Source organism: Strix uralensis, chromosome Z (assembly GCF_047716275.1).
Source record: "Strix uralensis isolate ZFMK-TIS-50842 chromosome Z, bStrUra1, whole genome shotgun sequence".
NCBI lineage: Eukaryota > Metazoa > Chordata > Aves > Strigiformes > Strigidae > Strix > Strix uralensis.
In genome coordinates, this window is record NC_134012.1 from 2,638,960 (window position 1) to 2,645,000 (window position 6,041).

Consider the following 6,041-nt stretch of genomic DNA (forward strand, 5'->3'; position numbering starts at 1 on the left):
CTTAACGCCGAAAGTAAACTTTCTCTTGATAAGCATTCACTCCCCTCGCGCTATTGTTTTGCGGCGCTACCCTGGCTCCGAGTAGAGCAGCAATGCATTTTGATGCATCTAATTTAACCTGTTTGCCCCTAATAGAAATGAGAAGAAGGTTTCTCATACAACACCAACCTAGACAACAGCTATAAATACAAAAATGCTGTCATACGACAAAGTTAAAGCTCTAGCTTAAACAGAAAAAAAGGCAGGAACATTTCAGATTTAGTGTTGCCTCTCTGTCCTCACCTTACCTGCCTCTACTGGGACCATAGCACACACAGTATGAACTTCGAGATCACATACTGTTGAGAGACATAAGCACTGGTGAAAACATACAAAATAAAATTGGCTCTGAGATGACTTTTTTTTTTTTTTTTAATCCCACCATGCTTTTGCCTAAAGGCATTTTTTAGCTTTCAGGTTATACAGTCTGTGGATAGAAAGAAAAGGTTTTAAAGAGCTGACAGACCCTTAGCAATAGGGACGGATCTATACGTTGCTAAACTTCTGAACTGATTACTTAGACTGGTTTCATAAAAAGGATTATTTTATGCATTCAGAATGAAAAAAATCACTGATTTAGCACCCAGTGTTTCAGCTGCAACTCATGTGAAGAGTGATGTCATAAATGTGGGAGAAAACATCACATTTGCTTACTTACAATTATTGATGAATCTTTTCTGTGTCAATTTTATCAGACACAGCAATGCTAATCCAGAAATAACTTATGTGCCAGGAGTTCAGTCATTTGCATGAGATGAAGTTAATTGTAAAACAGAAGTAAAAATCCAAATCCCAACAGTCTTCAAAGGAGGAAAGTGTTAGACAGTAGATTGCTATTCATTCTGAAAACTGAAAAAAACCCCTAATCTTATATAGAGGTAAAAGTCCCTTGACCTTGGAAGTGTTCTGACCAAATTTTGATTCAGGTTCACCTTCACCTCGAAATTTTCAATTCAGGACAACCAGCCTAATCACACACCTTCTCAGAGGCTTTAATCTCGTTAAGTGGGAATCGTGCCAAAAAAAAGGGAATTTCTGACAAAATATACACTTGATTTGTGTGCTATGGAAAATGCTTTAATACATCTGTATCACTTAAAACTACTTAGGAAGATATACGTGTGAAACACTATAGCAGCTGTGCACATGCGACCTAAACAGTTTCTGCTTCAGTCTCTTCAGCTGTTCATTAACTGAACCTTGATGACAAAGAATGAGATTTCTGAACTTTTTCTTTTAACATAGCTCCGTTAGATCATGTAGGTCCTTTTACACTTACTAAAAACTTCAGCATGAAGTTCCTCTTCTGAAGAACTAACAAGTCTTTCTAGTGAAATAGCAGCAAAATTGCTCAAAATTATATTTAAATAAGAAGCATGGAGGGAAAGCAAGAAAGTTGTTTTTTTTTTTTTTTTTCAGTTTTCTGATAATTAAGACTTTCCTGCCTAATATGAGCAGGAAAGGAAATATTACATTATCTGCAGAACAACTCCCCGGTTATAGTTTCCTCTAGAAATTCTGATCCCACATCATGATCAAAGACCAAGACACTGACTCTTCCCACATGTGGTATGGTTGTGGTTTGGTTTATGAATTTTCCCCCCTCAATGTTCAGGGAACAATTGGTTATTTAATTAAACCTATTTTTCTCCTTTTCAAATACTTAAATACTTGGATCATTTTCAGCCCAAAGTGACCTTCCCTATTTCCTGTATCTGAAATCTAACAATTCATTGGTCCTGTTGATATCCTGTTGAGTGTCTTCCAGTGAGGGCACCTATAGATCTTTATTTGACAGTCTCATTTCTCAGGATTGAACTTTTCCTCTCCATCTCCTTCTGAAATGTCTTTCCACATTTTCTTTGGTTTTAAATATTAATTTATTGGCTTGCTGTAGCTTGGCACTGGATATTATTATCACTAATAGTCTTTGCTAATAACCTTTTAATATGACTACAATTTAAAAATTTTAAAAATGCGCTAAGCACTGGAAAGCCAAAGCCACTGTAAGTCATTGAGACTCAGACTCCTAAGACAATTGGACATGGCTTTGCATTCAAGTGTAACTATTTTATTAGAGATAATGAGGTTTTAAACTGAGCTAGCTACACCAGTACAAACCTTAGCTAGGAGCAGGATAAGAGATTGGAAGATATCATATTACTTACATCTTCTGACATATAAGAACAAGCTATTCCACTCCCGGCCTATATATTTTGGGAAAAATGGGGTGGAGTTACATAAAGACCTTACCTTTGGAGTCTCACAAATCACCCAGGTGGTTTTGAAAACTCTCTCCAGTATTATTAGCCACACTTGGTAACATGAATTAAATAGTCAGAAAAAATAAAATCCATGAAGAAGTTACAGTGTGCCATGATTGCTGGAGAATTACCATTTGATGGCTCCTTTCTAATCTGACTTAAACGTTTATCGTAGCAGTCCAGCACATTCGAGGCAAGCAAAATTACACAGCTTTAAAATGTAATTTTAATATATAGGGATAGATGAAGACATGCACAGTTTGGAAATGGATCGTTTCAACATTTTGTTTATGTTCTGTGAAGTGAAGGTAAGGGAGCATTAATGTGGTATCACAGCAGCGGGAGCAGAAAGTATTATTCTGTGCCACACTAAAACATGAATTTTTAAAAAATACTTAATGACATCACCATTATGCAAAGCTGGAACAGGTTTAAGTCTTTAAAAATTCTGCCACCTCAAGAACGGCATCTACAACAGGTTTTGACCTCTGAAGAGGCTGCAGGTACAGAGGGCAAATATTCTGAGACGATGAAAAATCCTGCAAATTACAACAAAGGAAATATAACCTTGACTATACTGTGGATGCTGACAGAAAGCAAAACTGCCTGAATTATAACAATGATAATTTGTTAATTTTAATTATTTATAAGGAGATGACGGCCGAGTTCCCAAAAATCTTTCTATTAAGAATTCTCAGTATAAATCTCTCTGATATACTGTAATGCTACTTCATCTCTGCTGCCAACTGCGCTGGAACGCATAAAGCCCCTCATTAGTTCACGCCTCCGCTTACAAGGATTGCTTTAACAAAGGGATCTAGTGTGTGCTAATGACTCTTAGAATTAAGATATGACTGTGGCAAAACAATAAATACCTCCGTCTTATTAAAATGATTTGGTAACAGCAGTGCAGAGCTGCTTTGTATTCGCTTTTCTCCGCACGCATTTTAGTTCAGGCAGAAAACCGGGGATGCACTCCAGAGAAACACATAATGAGGTCAGATGGAAAATCTTGTCTTGTTTCAGATATGAATTCAATCCATCCTTTCTTGCATGTGAGACAATACACACAGAAGAAAACGCTGCTGACATGTTTTAACTTCACTGACACTGAAAATGTTTTCTCTTCAGCTGGTGCTTTTAATCTTCATCTGAAATATTATATATAGGATTACTAGAGATGGCCATAAAATCAGTTTTTATTTACCCGTTTAACCTCTGCTTTTCATCTGATGATCACTTAGCACCACTGCTCAAAATTCTTTTGATAATTTTGTCAGTTAATTCACATCTAGCAAAGTGCAGAAAAAAAATGTGCTAGATGGAAGGTTGTCACCTTTTCTATTACTGCACTAAACTCCTGGGGGGTCTGCCGATTTTACAGGGAAAAGGGCGGGGGAAGGGTTCAAAAACTCTGGAAAAGAATACTGGTCTTATAGTTAAAAACCGGGAGAACTGGAGTTCACCTGTCACAAGCAGGTACTTTGGTTCAAAACTATTCCCTAGAGCCATGCTTTGCTGTTGAGCATAAGTCAGAACAATGTGTCAAGACTTGGAGCACAGCTCTTCAATGTCTAACACAACTATTAGAGAAAGAGCTAAAAAAAATTTCAGTTGTCAGCATAATTTGAGTTTAAAATGATTTTAAAGGAATGTTTAATTCCTAATTAGCCTATTCAGTGCATTATAATGTACATTTATATCCAGCAGTGAAGGAACCCAGGGTAACCTTTTTATGTAGCGTACCTTGTATGCTATGTAACTGCCCACGGAAAACAACAAGGATAGCTAAATTAGCTATGGCCTTTAACATGCACAGGTCACATTCTCTTAGAGAAAGTGCTGTATAAGAAAAAAAAAAATTAAAAAATTGAGCTGCACTTCACCAAAAGGGACCATTCTTCTAACTCTAGCCCTGCTGAAATGTGTTTTACCTCTGCCTGTAAGGTGATAGATCAAGGCTTACTGTTAAGTTTATGCACCTCATTTTTGGCTCTTTTTTGGCCCCTGTTTTAGTAACGTCTTGGTGAGTCATTGTGTTGAATGTGTGCTTTGTTTTGCATATGGCTACTTATGGTACAAGGCATTATGCTACATGCCAATGTCATACAGAAGATTTTGCAGAAAGGAGGGGGTTGTGGTCCACCCCGGCACCTGAACCACAGTGCCTTTCTCCTCACTCCTTGGGGACAACACTGTCCACATTTCTTAAGAAAAAAACGCCACAATGTTAAATAGTAAAAAAGAGAAGATGAGTACTGTAAGGTACAACAAGAATGTCAATTACCACATCAGCCTTAATATTTGTGAATGGTTTATATATCCCTGCTACAGGAAGCTATAACAGTAAAGGGAAATATACCTTGAGTCCTATCATCTCAGAACTGGGAAACGCTATTCAGGTCAAGGGCTGAATGTCACTGCCCACGATTTTCACAGCAGTGTTACCCTGACTCTGCGGATCTACCAATTATAGGCATTTTCAGGACCTCTCTGAACTTTTCCGACTAGACTCTTTGCAAGGAGACTTAACTGTGAGCCAGAGCCTGAACCGGTCTAAATTGAGACAGTGGCACTGAACTTAAGTAAAGGTGAGTACAAATGAAATGCTTTAGAAGTGCTGGTTCTGACATTTCCAGATACCGCCAAATTTTACAGGGCATTAACATTCACATCCTAGTTTTCACCTTCTTTATTTCTAACTGGGTATGAAAAAATATGATATAAGCAAGAACTGGCTCTGCAAGAATCAGTACTGCTCTAGGACTTTTCATAGCACAATTAATCTTTAAGTTAAACTATAAAAAATTAAAAATTGCAGATCTCATATAAAAGATACTACTATCATAGAAAATACCACACTAACAACGTTTGTACAGAAAACAAAAATGAACCACACTAATTTTCAGACCTTATAGTATTTATCTTGTGAGAGAGAATAATTCTTGGAAGAAAAGAGGTTTGCCTGTCACCCTATCAAAAGCAAAATGTGAATTACTATATTTAAAAAACAAGTTGTAAATGTACTACGAGATTGGATGTAATATGAGTTTGAAATAATTTATAATAAAAATATTATCCTCTACATTGTAATTTTTATATAAGAATTAAAGATTAGCTACTGGTAAATAAACCAAGGATAAGAATGTGGTTTTGATCCCAAGAATAGTGGAAAGGTATGAAAAGGCAGGGTGAATAGGAAAAGAGCCAGCAATCATATCATCCGCCAACCACAATGATGTTACTTCATGAATCCATAAATTTGCAAGTGAAAATTGTACAGCTTTTTCTTGAATTTCACAGCTGTGCATTTGCAGCTTAAAAATATGTAACTTTTTTTTTTTTTTTTTTTTTTAAATTGTGCACAAGTGTTTGTGGTTGTCAGCTAGATGTTCAGTTACTGCAGGGAAAAAAATCAGAGTGGCAAAGCCCACATCAAGGGAGTCTCATCTGGTTGCTGAGCTGAAGATCACAGCCCAGCTGATTAAGTTGTCTGTTAAATGATGGAGCAAAAGTGTTTTGATTATTAAATGGTGTAAACTGATCAAAGCAGTGCAAGACAAACCTTTTTGGCACGAGTTAACGTGCCTTTCTCAATGAGCAGAGAAGTTCTTCAGTCACAAAATGTGAACTCCTCTGAATTATAACAGAATTAACTCTTTGCTTACTGAAAAACGAAAAGCCCTTAAGGATTTATTCTGAAACACAACTATCCTTTCTCTATAAGAAAAAACAGAA